The sequence below is a fragment of the Delphinus delphis genome, chromosome 6, assembly GCF_949987515.2.
Source record: "Delphinus delphis chromosome 6, mDelDel1.2, whole genome shotgun sequence".
Taxonomy (NCBI): Eukaryota; Metazoa; Chordata; class Mammalia; order Artiodactyla; family Delphinidae; genus Delphinus; species Delphinus delphis.
Genome location: NC_082688.1, coordinates 56260692 through 56283929, shown reverse-complemented (window position 1 = coordinate 56283929; position 23238 = coordinate 56260692). Strand labels below are relative to the sequence as shown.

General features: G+C 36.7%; 1 protein-coding gene across 4 annotated transcripts in view; it reads right to left on the bottom strand.

The window, feature by feature from the left end:
- IL33 (interleukin 33) overlaps positions 1-13724 on the bottom strand; it is a 47787-nt gene extending 34063 nt beyond the window's left edge. For 2 of the 4 annotated variants that reach the window (XM_060013455.1, XM_069540723.1), the window contains exon 1: positions 13693-13724. The gene's annotated coding sequence lies outside the window, so the exon portion shown is untranslated. Of the gene's footprint in view, positions 1-5502; positions 5586-13692 lie in introns of those variants that run through there. The other 2 variants (XM_060013454.1, XM_060013456.1) reach the window with 2 other exon arrangements.
- Between the last annotated feature and the right edge of the window lie 9514 nt (positions 13725-23238).

Sequence of the window (23238 nt, the reverse complement as noted above, 5' to 3'; positions counted from 1 at the left end):
TTCTCAGGGTATATGCCCAGTAGTGGCATTGCTGGGTCATATGGTAGTTCTATTTGTAGTTTTTTAAGGAACCTCCATACTGTTCTCCACAGTGGCTGTATCAATTTACATTCCCATCAACAGTGCAAGAGGGTTCCCTTTTCTCCACACTCTCTCCAGCATTTATTGTTTCTAGATTTTTTGATGATGGCCATTCTGACTGGTGTGAGGTGATATCTCATTGTAGTTTTGATTTGCATTTCTCTAATGATTAATGAAGTTAAGCATTCTTTCATGTGTTTGTTGGCAGTCTGTATATCTTCTTTACAGAAATGTCTATTTAGGTCTTCTGCCCATTTTTGGATTGGGTTGTTTGTTTTTTTTGTTATTGAGCTGCATGAGCTGCTTATAAATTTTGGAGATTAATCCTTTGTAAGTTGCTTCATTAGCAAATATTTTCTCCCATTCTGAGGGTTGTCTTTTGGTCTTGTGTATGGTTTCCATTGCTGTGCAAAAGCTTTGAAGTTTCATTAGGTCCCATTTGTTTATTTTTGTTTTTATTTCCATTTCTTTGGGAGGTGGGTCAGAAAGGATCTTGCTGTGATTTATGTCATAGAGTGTTCTGCCTATGTTTTCCTCTAAGAGTTTGAGAGTTTCTGGCCTTACGTTTAGGTCTTTAATCCATTTTGAGCTTATTTTTGTGTATGGTGTTAGGGAGTGATCTAATCTCATACTTTTAGATGTACCTGTCCAGTTTTCCCAGCACCACTTATTGAAGGGGCTGTCCTTTCTCCACTGTACATTCCTGCCTCCTTTATCAAAGATAAGGTGACCATATGTGCGTGGGTTTATCTCTGGGCTTTCTATCCTGTTCCATTGATCTATCTTTCTGTTTTTGTGCCAGTACCATACTGTCTTGATTACTCTAGCTTTGTCGTATAGTCTGAAGTCAGGGAGCCTGATTCCTCCAGCTCCGCTTTTCGTTCTCAAGATTGCTTTGGCTATTCGGGGTCTTTTGTGTTTCCATACAAATTGTAAAATTTTTTGTTCAACTTCTGTGAAAAATACCAGTGGTAGTTTGAGAGGGATTGCATTGAATCTGTAGATTGCTTTGGGTAGTATAGTCATTTTCACAATATTGATTCTTCCAATCCAAGAACATGGTATAGCTCTCCATCTATTTGTATCATCTTTAATTTCTTTCATCAGTGTCTTATAATTTTCTGCATACAGGTCTCTTGTCTCTGTAGGTAGGTTTATTCCTAGATATTTTATTCTTTTTGTTGCAATGGTAAATGGGAGTGTTTTCTTGATTTCACTTTCAGATTTTTCATCATTAGTGTATAGGAATACCAGAGATTTCTGTGCATTAATTTTCTATCCTGCAACTTTACCAAATTCATTGATTAGCTCTAGTAGTTTTCTGGTAGCATCTTTAGGATTCTCTATGTATAGGATCATGTTATCTGCAAACAGTGACAGCTTTACTTCTTCTTTTCCGATTTGGATTCCTTTTATTTCCTTTTCTTCTCTGATTGCTGTGGCTAAAACTTCCAAAACTATGTTGAATAAGAGTGATGAGAGTGGGCAACCTTATCTTGTTACTGATCTTAGTGGAAATGCTTTCAGTGTTTCACCATTGAGGACGATGTTGGCTGTGGGTTTGTCATATATGGCCTTTATTATGTTGAGGAAAGTTCCCTCTATGCCTACTTTCTGCAGAGTTTTTATCATAAATGGGTGTTGAATTTTGTTGAAAGCTTTCTCTGCATCTATTGAGATGATCATATGGTTTTTCTCCTTCAATTTGTTAATATGGTTTATCACATTAATTGTTTTGCATATATTGAAGAATCCTTGCATTCCTGGGATAAACCCCACTTGACCATGCTGTATGATCCTTTTAATGTGCTGTTGGATTCTGTTTGCAGTATTGTGTTGAGGATTTTTACATCTATGTTCATCAGTGATATTGGCCTGTAGTTTTCTGTCTTGTGACATCCTTGTCTGGTTTTGGTATCAAGGTGATGGTGGCCTCGTAGAATGAGTTTGGGAGTGTTCCTCCCTCTGCTATGTTTTGGAAGAGTTTGAGAAGGATAGGGGTTAGCTCTTCTCTAAGTTTTTGATAGAATTCGCCTGTGAAGCCATCTGGTTCTGGACTTTTGTTTGTTGGAAGATTTTTAATCACAGTTTTCATTTCAGTGCTTGTGATTGGTCTGTTCATATTTTCTATTTCTTCCTGATTCAGTCTTGGCAGGTTGTGCATTTCTAAGAATTTGTCCATTTCTTCCAGGTTGTCCATTTTATCGGCATAGAGTTGCTTGTAGTAATCTCTCATGATCTTTTGTATTTCTGCAGTGTCAGTTGTTACTTCTGCTTTTTCATTTCTAATTCTATTGATTTGAGTCTTCTCCCTTTTGTTCTTGATGAGTCTGGCTAATGGTTTATCAATTTTGTTTATCTTCTCAAAGAACCAGCTTTTAGTTTTATTGATCTTTGCTCTCATTTCCTTCGTTTCTTTTTCATTTATTTCTTATCTGATTTTTATGATTTCTTTCCTTCTGCTAACTTTGGGGTTTTTTGTTCTTCTTTCTCTAATTGCTTTAGGTGCAGGGTTAGGTTGTTTATTCGAGATGTTTCCTGTTTCTTAAGGTAGCATCGTATTGCTATAAACTTCCCACTTAGAACTGCTTTTGCTGCATCCCATAGGTTTTGGGTCGTTGTGTCTCCATTGTCATTTGTTTCTAAGTATTTTTTAATTTTCCTCTTTGATTTCTTCAGTGATCACTTCGTTATTAAGTAGTGTATTGTTTAGCCTCCATGTGTTTGTATTTTTTACAGATCTTTTCCTGTAATTGATATCTAGTCTCATAGCGCTGTGGTTGGAAAAGATACTTGAAAGAATTTCAATTTTCTTAAATTTACCAAGGCTTGACTTGTGACCCAAGATATGATCTATCCTGGAGAATGTTCCATGAGCACTTGAGAAAAATGTGTATTCTGTTGTTTTGGATGGAATGTCCTATAAATATCAATTAAGTCCATCTTGTTTAATGTAACATTTAAAGCTTGTGTGTCCTTATTTATTTTCATTTTGGATTATCTGTCCATTGGTGAAAGTGGGGTGTTAAAGTCCCCTACTATGAGTGTGTTACTGTCAATTTCCCCTTTTATGGCTGTTAGTATTTACCTTATGTATTGAGGTGCTCCTATGTTGGGTGCATAAATATTTACAATTGTTATATCTTCTTCTTGGATTGATCCCTTGATCATTATGTAGTGTCCTTCTTTGTCTCTTCTAATAGTCTTTATTTTAAAGTCTATTTTGTCTGATCTGAGAATTGCTATTCCAGCTTTCTTTTGGTTTCCATTTGCATGAAATATCTTTTTCCATCCCCTTACTTTCAGTCTGTATGTGTCTCTAGGTCTGAAGTGGGTCTCTTGTAGACAGCAAATATATGGGTCTTGTTTTTGTATCCATTCAGCCAATCTGTGTCTTTTGGTGGGAGCATTTAGTCCATTTACATTTAAGGTAATTATCGATATGTATGTTCCTATTCCCATTTTCTTAATTGTTTTGGGTTCGGTATTGTAGGTCTTTTCCTTCTCTTGTGTTTCTTGCCTAGAGAAGGTCCTTTAGCAGTTGTTGTAAAGCTGGTTTGGTGGTGCTGAACTCTCTCAGCTTTTGCTTGTCTGTAAAGGTTTTAATTTCTCCATCAAATCTGAATGAGATCCTTGCTTGGTAGAGTAATCTTGGTTGTAGGTTTTTCTCCTTCATCACTTTAAATATGTCTTGCCAGTCCCTTCTGGCTTGCAGAGTTTCTGCTGAAAGATCAGCTGTTAACCTTATGGGGATTCCCTTTTGTGTTATTTTTTTTTCCCTTGCTGCTGTTAATATGTTTTCTTTGTATTTAATTTTTGACAGTTTGATTAATATTTGTCTTTGTGTTTTTCTCCTTGGATTTATCCTGTATGGGACTCTCTGTGCTTCCTGGACTTGATTAACTATTTCCTTTCCCATATTAGGGAAGTTTTCAACTATAATCTCTTCAAATATTTTCTCAGTCCCTTTCTTTTTCTCTTCTTCTTCTGGAACCCCTATAATTCGAATGTTGGTGCATTTAACGTCGTCCCAGAGGTCTCTGAGACTGTCCTCAGTTCTTTTCATTCTTTTTTCTTTATTCTGCTCTGCAGTAGTTATTTCCACTATTTTATCTTCCAGGTCACTTAATCGTTCTTCTGCCTCAGTTATTCTGCTACTCTGATCCCATCTAGAGTATTTTTAATTTCATTTATTGTGTTGTTCATCATTGTTTGTTTCATCTGTAGTTCTTCCAGGTCCTTGTTGTGGACCAGTGTTCTGAAGTTGGCTTTCCCACGTCAGAGGCACAACACTGAGTCCTGGCTGGAACACCAAGAGCCTTTCATCCACATGGCTCAGAATAAAAGGGAGAAAAAGTAGAAAGAAAGAATTAGTAGAAGTAGAAAGAAAGAAAGAAAGACAGGAGAGAGGGAGGGAGTAATGATGGAAGGAAGGAGGGAAGGAAGGAAAAAAGAAAGAAGATAAAGTAAAATAAAGTAAGATAAAATATAATAAAGTTATTAAAATAAAAAATAATTATTAAGAAAAATAAAAAGACGGATAGAACCCTAGGACAAATGGTGGAAGCAAAGCTATACAGATATAATCTCACACAGACGCATACACATACACACTCACAAATAGAGGAAAAAGGGAAAAAATCATACATCTTCCTCTCAAAGTCCACCTCCTCAATTTGGGATGATTCATTGTCTAAAGGAGGGAAGGAAGGAAAGAAAGAAAGAAAGAAGATAAAGTAAAATAAAATAAAGTTATTAAAATAAAAAATAATTTTTAAGAAAAAAAAATTTTTTTTTTAAAAGAAGGAAGGATAGAACCCTAGGACAAATGGTGGAAGCAAAGCTATACAGACAAAAATCTCACACAGAAGCATACACATACACACAAAAAGAGGAAAAGGGGAAAAAATCATAAATCTTGCTCTCAAAGTCCACCTCCTCAATTTGGGATGATTCGTTGTCTATTCATGTATTCCACAGATGCAGGGTACATCAAGTTGATTGTGGAGCTTTAATCCACTGCTTCTGAGGCTGCTGGGAGAGATTTCCCTTTCTCTTCTTTGTTCTCACAGCTCCCAGGGGCTCAGCTTTGGATTTGGCTGCGCCTCTGCATGTAGGTCGCCGGAGGGCATCTGTTCTTCGCTCAGACAGGACGGGGTTAAAGGAGCAGCTGATTCGGGGGCTGTGGCTCACTCAGGCCGGGGGGGAGGGAGGGGCACATAGTGCGGGGCGAGCCTGTGGCGGCAGAGGCCAGCGTGACGTTGCACCAGCGTGAGGCGCGCCATGTGTTCTCCTGGGGGAGTTGTCCCTGGATCCCGGGACCCTGGCAGTGGCGGGTTGCACAGGCTCCCCGGAAGCGGGGTGTGGTTAGTAACCTGTGCTCACACACAGGCTTCTTGGTGGTGGCAGCAGCAGACTTACCGTCTCATGCCCGTCTCTGGGGTCTGCGCTTTTAGCCACAGCTCGCGCCCGTCTCTGGAGCTCCTTTAAGCAGCGCTCTTAATCCCCTCTCCTCGCGCACCAGGAAACAAAGAGGGAAGAAAAAGTCTCTTGCCTCTTCGGCAGGTCCAGACTTTTCCCCGGACTCCCTCCCGGCTAGCCGTGGTGCACTAACCCACTGCAGGCTGTGTTCACGCCGCCAACCCCAGTCCTCTCCCGGCACTCCGACTGAAGCCCGAGCCTCAACTCCCAGACCCGCCTGCCCTGGCGGGTGAGTAGACAAGCCTCTCGGGCTGTTGAGTGCCAGTCGGCCCTGATCCTCCGTGCGGGAATCTCCCCTCTTTGCTCTCTGCACCCCTGTTGCTGTGTTCTCCTCCGCGGCTCCAAAGCTTTCCCCCTGCGCCACTTGCTGTCTCCGCCCGTGAAGGGGCTTCCTAGTGTGTGGAAACCTTTCCTCCTTCACAGCTCCCTCCCACTGGTGCAAGTCCCGTCCCTATCCTTTTGTCTCTGTTTATTCTTTTTTCTTTTGCCCTACCCAGGTATGTGGGGGGTTTCTTGCCTTTTGGGAGATCTGAGGTCTTCTGCCAGCATTCAGTAGGTGTTCTGTAGGACTTGTTCCATGTGTAGATGTATTTCTGGTGTATCTGTGGGGAGGAAGGTGATCTCCGCGTCTTACTCTACCACCATCTTCCCGGAAGCCCCCCTAAAGACAATTTTTGAGGTGTTTTTCAGACTAAGGCAGAATCCTCAGGATGACTTTGAAAAGAATTTGGGTGCCCTTCTCAGCGACAGGCAAGAAGTCCTAAAAAACTAAAAATGGTTGGAGTTCTGCAGGAATGAGGGGATGCTGAGAGTTTACCTAGCATGAATGTTGTTTTTTAACTGACAAATCTCTTTTCTTTCCCCAAAAAAGGGAGAGATCATGGACAGTCTGAGAATGGCAGAGCAGAAGGGTAAGAAGAGCCTGGGTCTTTTGGTTATGTCCTTGATTCTTTGCACCAACTCTGGGGCTGCCAACTTCAGAACTTCTTGTTAAGTGAGCAGTAAGTGTCCTTATAATTTGAGCCATATTCAATTTGTTATTCTTTTATTGCAGCTAAAGCATATCAAGTGATACAAATTATCTTTACATATTTTTTGTCTAAATGTAATCTACATTGGCTTTTTCTAAATCCTAAAAAGAAATGGCTAACATCTAATGTATTCTGGACATTGACTTAATAATATCTCTAAATACAGTTGGGTTGTTTAAACATTCTCCCCCACCCCCTGCTCAAAGCCCTTCTTTATAAACATTTTTAATTTTAGTAAAAAATAGATAATATAAAACTTACCATCTTAACCATTTTTAAGTGTACACTTCAGTAGTGTTAACTACGTTCACATTGTTGTGCAACAGATCTCTAGAACTTTTTCATCTTGCAAAACTAAAACTATATCCATCATACAACAACTCACCATTTCCCCCTTCCCAAAGCCCATGGCAACACCATTCCACTCTCTGTTTCTTGTGTTTGACTACTTTAATACCTCCTATAAGTGGGATCATATAGTATACAGTATTTGTGTCTGGCTTATTTCACTTAGCATAATGTCCTCAAGGTTCATCCCTGTTGTAGCATGTGACAGGATTTCCTCCTTTTTTTTTAAGGCTGAATAATATTCCATTGTATGTATATACTATATTTTCTTTATCCATTCATTAGTGGACATTTGGGTTGATTCCACCTCTTGGCTATTCTGAATAATACTACAATGAACATAGGTGTGTAAATAACTCTTCAATATCCTGCTTTCGATTCTTTTGGATACATACACAAAAGTGGGATTGCTAGATCATATGGTGGTTCTATTTTTAATTTTTTGAGGAACCTTCATACTGTGTTCCATAGCAGCTAGTTTAAACATTTTAATATTTAAGTAATGATATATTTTAAGCAAAATTTTAGTATAATAATATGAATACATAAATTGATATTTTAAAGTCAATAAAAATATTTTATATGAGAGAAAAGCATGATATGACAGAAACAGAATGGATAAACTGAAAAATTTTATATCATGAAAAGATTTTGAAATTTATAAGTAATTATTTGAGTTGTTCTTTTAAAAAAAAAATTCAGATTGCCAATAGTGGTACTATTATTACTAGTTTTACTATTAATTTTACAGATTGCCAATATAGTACTTTTATTGCTATTTTATTCTTGTAAAACACCAGTAGGATTTGTTCACCAAAAATTTATATATATATATTAATTTGTGTATAATATTGATTATGAAAATCATATACATATAATCATGCATTAAGTCATTGTGGGTGCACACATAGTAGCCAAATGAAATGACTTGTAAAGACATTGAAGATCAAACTTCAGTTAACATCCTATTTATAAAGTGAACTGTTAAGCAGGTTTCCATATCCTCCAGTAACTAATGCAGCAACCAAATTTAAAAAACTGTCAATTAATAACACATCAACATTTTCAAAGTCAAAAAGAACTTAAACAATTGGACCAAAGTGTAAATCAAACAAATGTTTATATACTCATAACAAAATAAAATATTAAAAATAATTGTAAGAAGTATTTTGACATATATCATAGAACTCCAGTGATAATACAAATATGAACTCATGATTTTAACTGAACTGCTTTAATTTCAGTATTAAGATGATATAATCCAATGTATATCCCAGGGCCCAGATTTTGGTAGCCTAATAATGTTCTCCACTGAAGAAACTAGGGCTCTTTGGAGAATGGCTGATTTAATGTTTCAGATAGAAGAAATGCAGGGTGAGCCTGAATAACTTGTTGCCTGAGAACAGAGATGCATATTTTAAAGTTCTGAGGTAGTTTAAAAAGAAAGAGCCACCGTGAAGGGGCTTCTGTGTGCTAAATTGTGACCAAGTGACTGAAGACAACAAAAAATTATAGCTAATCAAAACAAGTCTGAAAATGAGTTAATTACACATCACCAAAAATCATGAGTCCGTAATGATGCTCAAAAGAGAAAAGCACTGGACTTTCCTGGTGGCGCAGTGGTTGAGAGTCCGCCTGCCGATGCAGGGGACACAGGTTCGTGCCCCAGTCTGGGAAGATCCCACATGCTGCCGAGCGGCTGGGTCCGTGAGCCATGGCCACTGAGCCTGCGTGTCTGGAGCCTGTGCTCCGCGACGGGAGAGGCCACAACAGTGAGAGGCCTGCGTACCGCAAAACTTAAGCTATTCCACAGCTCCTTCACTACCACATTATCCCAAATTAGTTGATAGAGGCCAAAGCCACAATGAGAGTCCCTTCCAAAGTTGGTATTCAGCTGGCATGCTCCACGTGGCTAGTTCCTTTCTCACTTATCTCTGCCATGCCATGCCAGCTGTTAAATGTTTTGAACATCATCCCTGGACAGACCATGAGATTTTCTTTCACAACCAAATGGCCACCCAGTGATATACTGCATTGTGTATTAGATATTAAATTTGATTGTTAGAAGATGTTTAAAATTCAAGAGTATAGAAGCTTTCTACTCACAGATGTGTGAGTTCCTGGACATTGACCTGAATAAGCTAAGACACAATCCATACCCTGGATATTTAATTCCCATAAATGTTTCAACAGAGCTATCTTGTGCAATGATCAGAAATACAACTCAGAGGTCTGGAAACTTGTCCACCATGATGTGACAAGCCTTTGTCTCCCACCCTGCCTACTTCATGGGCTGTAGCAGTTTCCCAGATTGCTGACTTCATCATCCTTACATGGGAATCCAAGTAAGCTCAGTCTTGGTTACCTGGTAGCTGGGTTTAAAGTGAAAACTACTGAAATGAAAAGACTATGCTAGACACTTCTCTTCTCCAAAATAAGACCTAATTATTTTCCTCCCCTGGACAGATATGACCTCTTTCTATGCCTAATGATGCAGAGCAAAAGAATATAACTGGTGTCCCTTTCTTTGCCAAGAAGAGGTGTTGCATGTAATAAGTACAGAAGTTATCTGAACCTAGCAGTGAACTACAACCCTCGAGGTTACTAGTCCCTGCATGATTCTATCTAGATAGTAGGGAGAGCCAATAAGTCTAAAGCCAGATGCTCTTTTAGGAGCATTTCCCACAAATAACCAGAAAAATAAATTGGACGCTGCTATAAACTGGACTTCTATCTAATTTTTTATACTTTTATGAATTAAAAAATACAAAGATTTATAAACAACCTTTTTTTCCAACTGGCACATCACAGTGCGAATGACTTTAATGCTTCTAAATGCTGTGTCTAATCTCATGGACCTCATAGTACTGAGGAGAAATCCTTCCACTTGACATAATGAATGGTAATAATAATTGGACAGCCACATGTAAGCATTATATGTCACATCCTAGGCATGGAACCCTCCAAACTTTTTTAGTAAAACAGCTTATACTCCTTTGAGTCAATAACATCCGATTTATTCTAATAAATGTAATTGGCACCACATAGTGACAATTATGATTATGATTTCACAAACCATATGGCATGTGAGAAAGTCAGTGAAGGAAAAAATATGCATGCTCTTTGATAAAGTAATGCTACATATACATTGAGGTAATATGGATCTTATACAAGTCATAATGAAGAAAAAAAAGGAAGCTAAAGATAGCCACCGAATTACACTAGAATGAATGTTGGCACCTAGGTCTGTGGCTCAAACTCTTAAAAATGACTAGAAAATAAGAAATATTTACTCAAGGAAACAATATTACTACTATTGATTTACCTGCATGAAGCAATCATGCTGACTACTGATAAAGTATTGTTTAAACAGGATTGCTAAAGAGTGTAGACAATTAATATATACAATATATGTATAAAAGATAATTGAAAAATAAAACCTTAGGTAGGAAAAAATTTGGAACTAATAAATTCAGGTTAGAGGAAAGTTCATGTTTGGGTTTAACAAGCCCCCAAATGAAAGAACATGGGGAAAAGTCATATCATTTCCTCTTTTTAAAGAAAATATAAACTACTTAAATAGCATTTCTTAAACAACTGCAACTGATAGAGCCAGCAGGCTAAGAAGTTAGGGCTAAGAAGTTAGAGTGGTTGAGATTTGAACACAGCAGACATGCAAAACTATGAAGTTCTGTCCAACTCTTTAAGAAAATATCTAATCTTTGCTAGGAAATCCAAGAGAAGTAATGAGCAAAACATTCTTACAATTGCAAAAGGTCTCAGATTCATTAACACTGCTGGGGAAAATTGTGATGATCATCCAATTTATGAGCTGTTCAAAGTGAAGGGGAACTAGATGTAGACTGGTATGCTGGTTAAAAGTAAAGCCAAGTTTATGGATGGATACTGTTTGTTCTGGCATTACCAGTGGGAATGACAAAAGAAAGTCACATAAGAGAACAGTGGCTGACAAGAACACTTTCCCTCAGATGGTAATGAATGTAGCCCTAAGGAAAACAGGTGAAAGGTTTTAATGTTATCTCACTAAAATTTTTGTTTGGAAATGATGGAAAATTTGAGTAGAAAATGGCTTCACAAAGAGGATTAGAGACACATTAAATTAAGTCATTTGGAATCCATTTTCTCTGTTGGTCTTTCTCATTCATGGAACTTAACTCTGGGTTTTAATTGCTGTCTGAAATTTGCTAGTTGTGTCATGTTGGGTTAGTACGATCTTTCTAAATCTCACCTGCTTAATTTTATAAATGGAGAAGATAATATTTATTTCACAGAGGTACTGTGAAGATTAAATGGGAGAATGTGGAATGAATGTCTCACATTTAGTAAAATTTCAGTGATCATTAACAGTTACCTTTCATGACTGCTTCTGACTTGCTTTACCTTCATAAGCATCTCATCACCACTCTAGGGTAGAGTGTTTTATTATTGTTTCGATTTTCTTTTACATTTTACACAAGAAAAAAAAAATTCAGGCTCAGGAAAGTTAAGATCCAAAATCATACAGCTAATCAATGACAGATAATGGAGTTGAGGCCTATCTTACTCTAAAAATCTGTGTTTTTTACTATTATGCTATACTGCACTCTTCACTTAAAGCAAAAAACAAAACAAAACAAAAAAATCAAAAACCTTCACAGATATAGCATGATTTACCAACAATAATAAGGACAGCATGTGAACGTGTGCCAGGAGTCTGCTACAGGGAAGAAGTGCCCCAAACTCTTTATTCCCCCCCTTAACACCTCCAAAAATGAACTTTGCCTGTCCTCTAAGGCTGTGTACCCTTAAAGTTTCCTTTTTGCATACAGATATAGCACCAGAGAAACCACAGGGAAATTGAAAAGAGATTAGAGGTTCTACCAGGATTTCCTAAAGTCCTTGAACCAAGCATCATTTTTTTTTTTAATGGAATTAAGATCTCTTTCTGCTGTTCAAGGAGATTATTTTTGGTCTTAATGTTTCTAAATGTTCCTGCTGCAAGTTGAGATATAAGAGAATTCTATCACTTGATTCCCACCATGTTTGGCAAAATTTCAACTTGTTGAATGAAAGATACATTGATTTTGGCGCAGTTACACTCACATCTCCAAAAAAGACTTCATGCTATCAGATTTACTGGCATAAATATTCCCTGATGTATATATTTTTCTTCCCCCAGTGCTGCCCCCTCTGCAGTACTTCCATGTAATGATTTAACTTTGCACTCATATCTCCAAAACAGACCTCATGCTGTCAGATTTACTCGCATAAACAATTCTTGGTGTTTATTTTTTTCTTCCCTCAATGCTGCACCCCAACCCCCCTCCTCACCTCCCACAGTATTTCCCTGTAATGATTTAATTCCTCCATGGAGCAGAACTTTTTACAGCTGAAACTCAGATACATTCCCTGAATTTGGTCGAAAGCTGTTTATTTAATCCTCTACAGACTTTGGCCAGAAGAGGCAGCTCCCATTTCTCAATTGCTTCCCTTACTTTTTAGACCTATTTCAACCCCTAAGTGAAAGTTCCCCTCAGGATTCTTCTCTCTCCATAAATGGGAAAGGAAAAGAGGTACATTCTTGCTTTAGATATTGTAAGTTAAACAGTGATGGGAAAGTGAAAAAAATCTAGGTCAACATAGTGCTGAGAAAATGAATTATGCAGCCACCAGTCAAATATTTGTAGGAAATCCAGGATCCTTTCAGAGAAGCATGGAGAAGAAAATGTGAAATTTGAGTTGCAGACAGTGATGCCCATGAGAATTCTTTACAGTTTAAGGACACTACCCAGCTGTGTGATTCACCTCAAGCACCCACCCTAAACTTTAAGAAACAGAGGATTCTGAAGTTTTCTGAACACAGAGCTGTGCCTTTTCAGGGTCGAAATTAGAAGAAGTGCACTAAGTATTCAAAAGACAAATGTGAGAAGCAGTAGGTAGGGATGTAGGGAACAGCATAGGATGACATACAGGGATGCATACAGTGACATAAAGAGATGATTCAAGCTGAGGAAGCACAATGCTGAGGAGTGAGTGAGCATCAAGAATATCCAGCCACACCTAGTCCTAGATACTCCACTCTCAAGTCTCCGAAGACCTTCTAGAATCAACTCTTGTGCAGCCACAATACTTAGGACCTTGTGTCATGTTTTAAATTAAAATAGTCTGGAGGCAAGTATTCATGCAGGGAAAGATAAGGCAAAGGAAAGTGCAAGACAGCAAGAATTAAAGAGAACAAAAACTATTTTCACTCTAAATGAAGAATAGTAACAACACTAATGAGCTTTTAAATTTACTTATTTAGAATGTTAATTCCTTATTTTTTCACAAATTATTTTTGAGCAGATTGTTTTGAGGGAATGGCACTTTTCAGTTCTTATATTTGTCCTTCTTTCTTGAAAACCGCTTGTAAACAATTGTGAGTATGTTTGTCTTGGATAAGCATTTCAGGAGTAGGAAATAGAATTATCAACTTGCTTTACGAAGTTTTGTGGTGAGGAAGGGGAACAGTACTATAAAAACAATTTATTTTAGCAATCTGTTAATAATTTTATAAATCACTCAAAGGAAAGCAAAATGGAATTCGAAGTTAGTAGCAACTATTATCATCAACTTTTACTTCTATTGGCAATAATAATAAATCGACCTAATCCTTTATTTTATAGAAATAAAACCATTTCTCCATGGTTCTCAAGGTCTCACTTTGCAAGACGTGACTAAAAATCTACCAGAATATTGATTTCATTCTTACCTTGTGATCTTGTTTTGATTTCTCCCCTGAAAAGCTGCAGTTCTCTGTTCAGAGAGCTTGCAGTCTCTATTTATTACCGAAAGTTTGGCAGAGAACCAAATTGCTGTAGAAGGGAGAGCTGAATGGATGAGATTTTAGCAGGTTTTAATAGCATGTAAAAAGCCAATAGTTACAATCCTGTCAACTAAGATTCACTGCTTTCTGTCTTCTCCCCATTTCCATCTTAAATTAATCCAGCAATTATGGATTTTATGTTCTGTTTTTATACTTCCAATTCACATGAGAGTCATGTCACATGCAACACTTTCATTATCCCTAAGCCTGAGCAATTATCTGTTACAAGCTAAGTGTTGTGTTTGTGAGGAATGAAAGAAGAGGGCTGTATCTCCTCTTGAAATAAAGCAGTGAAGGAAGAAGGCAAGTAGGCAAGAAGCTAGACGATCTGTGCTGATTTGGAGTTGAGCTGTGTGCAGTAAATGGGAGGGAGAGATGACAGGCAACAACCAAGGGACCTGTCATTATGCTCTACCCTGGTAATTCTTGCAAATACTAAGATTACAAAGGATAAACAGTGTGACTTTATGATGTACTCTGAACTCTGTTTTATTATAAAATGTTCCTCTTTATTTAAGAAGTATCTCTTATAAGCAGTATGTAGTTGGTTTTTGTTTTATTTTGTTTTTAACCAGTTTGGCTATCATTTATCTTTGTACTGGACTATTTAGTCTACTTATATTTACTGTATTTACTGATATATTTGCATTTATGTCTACAATTTTGCTTTATTTTTCTATATTTTGTCCTCCTGGTTTATGCCACATTTTCTTTCTTTCTTTGCTTCTTTTGGATTAATCAAATTTTTAAATTATGAAAATTTCCCCTGGCAGTCATGCACTATAACTTTTTTCTCCTCAGAAGAGTAAGATTGCAAAATACAACAAAAACTGCCAAAACTTCAGCTCTGTTTTAATGGCTTTCTAATTATTTTAAACCTCTGCCTCATGCAATTCCCTAATTTGGCAAATTTTTTGAGGAGAAGACTCTTTGTATGTCAGGCTCAGTTCTCCCCGGCCTTTTTTTTCCACTAAGTTATTGGCCCTTCAAGGCTCCAATTTTGTCTCTTCAGCCCCACAAGACAACCAAAGACTTTGCTGATTTCTCTGTTTCCTAGCAGTGGCCTTCTGCCCAGAGAGAATCCAGATTGCCTGCCTCCTGGTGCAAACATGGAATTGACCAATGCCCTTGGGAAAAAAGCAGCTGTAGCTTCAGCTTCCCTGTCCTTGGAATCTTGATTCCTCATCCTCAATGCTTCTTATCTTTCTCTTACCTTAAATGGGTTTTTGTTTGCTTGTTTTTTTGTTTGTTCATTTGTTTGTTTGTGATGTTTTATCAGCACTTTTTGGTTATTCTTTTTTTTTTGTAGTACGCAGACCTCTCACTGTTGTGGCCTCTCCCGTTGCAGAGCACAGGCTCCAGATGCGCAGGCTCAGCGGCCATGGCTCACGCCCAGCCACTCGGCTGCATGTGGGATCTTCCCGGACCGGGGCACAAATCCGTGTCCCCAGCATCAGCAGGCGGACTCTCAACCACTGCGCCACCAGGGGAGCCCTCTTTTTGGTTATTCTTAATGGCAACATTGGACTGCCACAAGCTACTCCATTCTATTCGAAGTGAAAGTCCCTAGCTATCTGAGTTCAATACAAATGAAAACATGGCTCCAGAAGCCAGGAGGACTGCAGGTCATTTGGGCTTTATTCAAGTGACAGTAGAATTTATTATCCAAACTGTAAAACTTTTTAGAATGAGAAAAGTGTTATTAATAATTAGTCAGAGTAATAGGTGAATACTGAGATATGGTCACCCCGGTTTTATGACTTACATAGTTCTTTCTCCTCTCCTGTTCATTCTCAAGTACCAACTGCCTCCTTTCAGGGTAGCTACAAGGAGGCTGTCTGAAATTTTGCTGACCCACAGACACATACTAGATCTGGCAATGTTACTTTGTTCCTAAAAGAGAAAAAAAGCTAAAACTGAGGGTTTACTACAAGCAGACTTTTAAAAATGAAATTGTAAAGGATATACTTCAGACAGAGGAAGTTGACCCCAAATGGTAGACCTAAGGTTCAAGTAGAATTGAAGAGCAAAGCATATGATAAATATGGAGGTACTACTAAACAAATATTGAGTATAAATGATGATAATAATTTATTGTAATATTAAGAAAAGCTAGAACTAAATACATGACAAAACTAGCCCATAAATCTGGAGAGGTGATTATAGGAATGGGAATTCTCTAAGACCATGTATTTGTCAGAAAGAGGATAAAAATATTCCTGAATTTTAGGCTTAGATACATTAAACATGCCTGTTACATTTTTCAGGAAGATTTTCAGAATAATAGATATCAGGCACATAACTAACTTCCAAACTATTAGAGGAGGAAAAATAGAATGAGGTCAAGTATACTGAGATAAAATAGGGAATTCCCTAGCAGTGCAGTGTACTTTCACTGCTGAGGGCCTGGGTTCAATCCTTGGTTGGGGAACTAAGATCCTAGAGGACCCATGGTGCTGCCCAAGAAAAAAAAAAAAAGGAGATGAAATAGTTGTCTATACAATACAAATCAAGCAAGACTGGAGAAAGAACAAAACAGTTCATACAATACAAATCAAGAAAGGAGAGAAAACAAAACATGCAAAAGACAAGACAAAGAGAAGAGACAAAATAGAGTATATTTAACCCAAATATATCAATAATTTCATTATATGAATTATATGCTCCAGTCAAAAAACTAATATTGGGCTTCCCTGGTGGCACAGTGGTTGAGAGTCCACCTGCCGATGCAGGGGACACGGGTCTGTGCCCCGGTCCGGGAGGATCCCACATGCCGTGGAGCGGCTAGGCCCGTGAGCCATGGCCGCTGAGCCTGTGCATCCGGAGCCTGTGCTCCGCAATGGGAGAGGCCACAACAGTGAGAGGCCTGCGTACTGCAAAAACAAAAACAAAAACAAAAACTAATATTATTGGACTTGAAAATATTCATCTATATGCTGTTTTTAAGAAACATATACAAAATCTATAAATTGAAATTAAAGGTTAGAAAATTATATGTTGGCAAATACTAATCAATAGAAAGCTAGTATTGCTTCATTCATGTTATGCTTTTAGGTAAAAAGTTTACCTAAAGATGAAGAAGTTTACTGAATATGACAAAACATTCAATACACTGGGAAGAAATATATCTAAACTAACAAAAATCTGTTACAGTCTAAAGTACATAAAACAAAAATGAATAGAATTATGGGGGGAAATACACATATCAATCATTCTAGTAGAGATTGAATATGTATAAGCAACTATTAAGCAGAAAAAATATTCATAAGAATTTAGAAATCTTGGATGACACAATCAATGAGCTAGGTCAAATGGATATATAAATTTCATTTTATCTAAGAGTGGAGAATACATACTCTTTTCAAGCATGCATAGAACATTTACAAAATTAAACATATTCTTGTCCATAATGTAAGTTGCAGAACTATTTCAATTGATGTCACTTAATATGGCAGAATATGGAATTCCAGGGTTCCATGCCTTCACAAAAGCAACAAATAAGCTGACAAGAGCTGTTAAAATCAAGTTTCACATTACCCTTCAATCTAGTAAAAACTTACAACAACCACAAAAAGCTTAATGAAGAAAGAAGCTGGTGCATTGCAGTGAGAGAGTGCTGTGGCATTTTTAATTGCCTACTTGCCATCCTTCATCCCCCAGATCAATGGCAGCCAGGAAGATGACAGCCTGCACCCCTGGTGCAGATGCTAGTGCCAGAAGGAGGAAGATAGACCTTATTCTCAAAGAATTCTGGTTGTGTGTTTTGACCTGTCTTGAGGCTCCCTAAAGGACTGGTGCAGGTACTTTTCTTTCTTTTATTTGATTTGAAGCATTCCCAGGGCTGTGGTGGCCTCCTGGGAAGTGTTTGCCAAAAACATTTAAAGGCAAAAGAATTGGCCGCAGCATCGTGGGACAAGATATAAAACAGAATAAGCAATAGACAAGTCAAAAAGCCTGGAAAGGAAGAACTTAAGAAAAGAGATACATGGGAGAATAAGGTCTTTTAAAAGTTCACATGTATACTGGGGAATCAGGAAGTCAATGCTCATACCCAAGTCTGGACACATGTTCAAAACAGGCCTTAGAAGACCCTATATTTTCACCTCTGGCTGACCTTCAGTCTCCATGGTAGCATGAAGTGAAGGCTAAGGCAGAGTTATAAATCACCTGGCTAAGCACTGAAGGAATGCCCAACACAGAACCAACTTGAAAAAACTGGGAGAGTAATTTTTTCTTTTTCTTTTTTTCTTCTAATTTTGGCTGTAGTTGTTTAAGGAAATTATGGTCATAACACTAGCTGACCACTAAGCTAATGGAACACAGACTTCAGTGGTCACATGTAACAAAGAATACAGACTGTAGAAAATACTTTAGAAAACTCACTAAACAAACAACAACAACAACTCACAACAAGCAGGAGCAGCAAACCTGGGAATGGGAAGAATTGAATTTCCAGAGTTACTACATTATAATTTTCAATATGTCCAGTTTTCAACACAAATGATGAGGCATGGAAAGAAACAATAAAATATGGCCCATCCACAGGAAAAAAAGAGGTCATCAGAAACCATCCTTGAGGAAAAGCAAACATGGGACTTACCAGAGAGAGACTTTAAATCAGCTGTCTTAAATATGTTCAAAGAGATAAAGGAAACCAGGAGAATGATGTCTCACCAAATAGAGAGTATCAATAAAGAGAAAGAAATTATAAAAAGGAACTAACTAGAAATTCTGGAATTGAAAAAAAAAGTAAAATAAAATGAAAAATTCACTAGGGGAGATCAGTAACAAATGTGACTATTAACAAGAATCAGTGGTTAGGTCAATTGGGGAGAAGAAAGAGGAAAGAATGAAGAATAATAAACAGAGATTAAGAGACCTTTGGGACACCTCAAGCATACCAACATATGCATAATAGGAGTCGTAGAGGGAAAAAAGAGAGAAAAGAACACAGAATATTTGAAAAAATAATGTTTAAAAACATAAGTTTGATGAAAGACAGGCATCTATACATTCAAAATACTCAATTAAATTCAAGCAGGATAAACTCAGAGATCCACACTGAGACACATTAGAGCCAAACTGTCAAAAGCTAAAGACAAAGGGAGAATTTTGAAAGCTGCACGAGAGAAGTTTCTTATCATGTATAAGGTATCCTCAATAAGGTTAACAGTTTCTCTTCAGAAACCAGGGAGGTCAGAAGGCATTAGGATGACATATCTAAAGTGCTAAAAGAAAAACACTGTCAACCAAAAATTCTATATGTGACAAAACCATCCTTCAAAAATGAAGAGAAAATTAAGACATTCTCAGATATACAAAAACAGAGTTGGTCACTAGTAGATCTGCCCTGTAAGAAATGCTAAGGTAAGTCCTTTAGTCTGAAATGGTAGGACGCTAGACAGTAACTTGAAGCCATATGAAATAAAGAACAATGTTAAAAAGTAGCTACATGAATAAATATAAAAGCTGATATTGTTATATTTTTTATTTGTAATTCTTCTCTTTTTTCTTTGTAATTTAAAAGAATAATGCATAAAATAATAATTATAGATCTATAATTAATGTAGAAACATTTAATTGTGACAGAAACATTGGGAAAAATGAGGATGGAACTATAAAGGAGAAGAGTTTTGTATGCTATTGAAAATGTTAGCATTAACTCAAATTTGATTATTATAGAGTTAAGATTTTATTGTAATCCTCAGGGTTACCACTAAGAAGAAAACAAAAATACACAGAATAAGAAATGAGGGTGGTCAAAATAGCACACTAGAAAAAAATCAATAAAAAGAGAAGGCAGTAATGGAGAAAATGGGGAAAAAAATATATAAGACTTAAAGGTAACAAATAGCAAAATGGCAGAAGTATGTACTTCCTTATGTGTAGTTACTTTATGTAAATGGCTTAAATTTTCCAATGCAAAGGCAGATATTGGCAGAATGAATAAAAAACATGATCCAATTATATTCCATCTATAAGACACTCACTTTAGATCCAGGGACACAAATAGGTTGAAAGTAAAAGCATGGTAAAATATATTCCATGCAAATAGTAATCAAAAGAGAGTTGGTGTGGCTGTGCTAATATCAGACAAAATCGACTTTAGGACAAAAATTGTTACAGGTGACAGAGGCGTTATAGATTTATTAAAGAGTCAATCCATCAAGAAAATTAACAATTTAAAACATATACTCTCCAAATAACAGAACCCCAAAATATATGCCACAAAAACTGACGGAATTGAGGTGAGAAATAGACAATTCAACAGTAATAGTCGGAGACTTCAATACCCTACTTTCAATAATGTGTAGAACAGCCAGACAGAAGGTCAATAAGAAAATATAGGGCTTGAACAACACTATAAACCAACTAGACTTTACAGACATCTATGGGACACATCTGTGGAACACAACAACAGCAGAATACATTTTTTCTCAAGTGTACTTGGAACATTCTCCAGGAAAGACACATATTAGGCCACAAAACAAATTTTAATGAATTTTAAAATATTTAAATCATCTAAAATTTCTTCTCTGAGTACAATGAGATAAGACTAATAACTGAAGGAAAACTAGAAAATTCACAAATATGGAGAAATTAACACACTCAAGCAACTAATGGGTCAAAAAAGAAATTAGAAGTGAAACTAGAAAATAATTAGAAATGAATGAAAATGAAACATATTCAAACTTATGAGATGCAGAGAAAACAGTTGTAGGGGAGGAAAATTTTTCCTCTACCCTCCTAGGTTTCTTAAGCTAGCCTAATAATCAAATTGACATAAGGCAGCTTAACAGGAGAAAAATACACAAATGTAATTTTGTTTGTATAGAGGTCCCATGGGTGTGGGACCTAAGAAGTGACCAAAGCAGGGTTAATATACCTTCTTAGACGAAGAATCAATTATTTGTGAAGACCTGACAAAGCAGAGGGGTTTTTGCTTGGGGTAACAAATTAATGAAGAAATAATACAGTTTGTTTATACAGATCTCTCAGTTTTGAATTCCCTATCGCCAGTAATAAGAATGCCTTCCATCCTCTCAGCATAGAGAGGGTATCTTCCAATGGGAGCACTGTTTCCTGCTTTCAGAGAAACAAAGGAGGGTCAGAATATTCTTCTTGTACTGGCTGTTTGTCAAGTAACTTCAGTACATAATAATCAATATGCCACCTTGGCATATTTGGGGGCAGCCTGCCCCAAGCCCCATCACAGTGCTCAAAGGAAAATTTATAGCTGTAAACACCTACATGAAGACAGAAGAAAGATCCCAGACCAGTAATCTAACTCTAAACCTTAAAGAACTAGAAAAAGAAGAGTAAACTAAACCCAAAGTTGATACTGAATACAAGTTCGTGTGCCCAATGTAGAATGAGGCCAAACAAAACAAAACGTTGAAGTTTGGAGCAGAGAAAGGTTTATTGCAGGACCAAGCAAAGATAACAGGTGACTTGTGCTTAAAAAAACCCCAAACTCCCGGAAGTGTTTCAGCAAGGCATCTTTAAAGGCAAGGGGAGGGAGAGGTGTCCCAGGGTACGTGATCAGCTCGTGCATAATTCTCTGATTGGTTGACGGTGATCAATCCTTAAGCGCCAAAAGGTCTGGAGGCTGTGTCCTCCTCATCATCAAGTAGTTAATTTCTTCCATTTGGTGGTGGTTTTAGCATCTGAAAAACTAAGGAAATATGCATCAGATACTATTACCTAGGTACTTCAGAGAGGAGCTAAAGCAAAGGATATGGGGGAGGGTTCTGTCCCAGGAAGGCCCCATAGGGTCCTGCTCAGTTACAAAGCTAGCAGAAAAAAGGAAATAATGAAAATAAGAGCTGAATAAGTGAATTGGAGAATAGAAAGGCAAAAGAGAGAATCACTGGAACCAAAACTTGATTCTTTGAAAGGATCAACAAAATTGACAAAACTTTAGCTTGGCTAAGAAAAAAAAGAAAAGACTCAAATTACTAAAATCAGAAATGAAAGTGAATATATCACTGTAAATCTTATAAAAAATTATAAGAGCATATCATAAACAATTATATATTAACAAATTAAATAACCTAGATGAAATGGATAAGTTCCTATAAACATGCAAATTATAAAAACTGCCTCAGGAAGAAATAGAAAATCTGAACAGACCTATAACAAGCAAGAAAAGCCTAGGATAAGGTACCCTCCCTGGTGAATTCACCATTCACTTAAAGAAGAATTCACAGCAATACTTCTCAAACTCTTCAAAAAATAAAAATAAATATGCTATATATTATATTTTATATTTTATATCTCAGTGTTACTGGGAGAAGAAAGAAAAAGAAAGATTAAAAAATAAATTCTAAGATTCCAAAAGCTAGTTTAAAATACTTCTAAACTTCATCAGAATGTTGAGCTCTAAAACTGACTTTAGTTATCGCTTACACAAAGTGAAAATACTCTGTAGTCATGAGATTTTGATTCCATTATAAGAATGATATTTATGTAATACCATTTTTCTGCATTGATTTTATATATTCTTGATTTTATATATTCTTGTTGTCAACCATTAATAAAATGGTTATAGTATAAAAAATAAATAAGTAAATATAAAAAGAAGAGCCAGGAACACTTCCTACTTTATTCTATGAGGCCAGAATTACTCTGCTATAAATGCCAGTAAAAATATCACAAGAAAAGGACACTTTACACTCATATCCCTTATGCATATAGATGCAAAAATCCTCAACAAGATACTAGCAAAAATGAATCCAGTAACATATTAAAAATATTCTACACCATAACTAAGTGGGATTTATACCAGGAATGCAAGAGTGGTTCAACATATGAAAATCACACTCATGGGATGAAGGGGAAAAACTACACGATCATCTTGAGCTATACCAAAACAACTTTTAACAGAATTCATTACTACTTAATAATAAAAACACTCAACAAACTAGGAATAAAAAGGAACTTCCCCCAAAGGATAAAGGGCATTTATAAAAAAAACTCACAGTTAGCATTACTCTCAATGATTAAAGAGTGAAAGCTTTCCCCTTGAGATCAGAAACAAGACAAGGCTGCTTGCTTCACCACTTCTATTCAACATTGTACTGGACGTTCTAGCCAGTGCAATTAGGCAAGAAAAATAAATAAGACATTCAAATTGTAAAAGGAAGAAGTAAAGTTATCTCTATTTGCAGATACATAATGTTATATATAGAAAATCCCAAAGAATCCACAAAAAAGATTAGAACTAATAATTGAATTTATCAAAATTGCACATTACAAGATCAGCACATAAAAATCAGTTGTATTTCTATACAATTGCAATGAATCAAAATAAAATCAAGAAAACAATTTCATTACAATAGTGTCAAAAAGAATAAAATACTTAAGAATAAATTTGACTAAAGAAGTGGAAGAATTATACACTGAAAATGACAAAACATTGAAAAAGTTAAA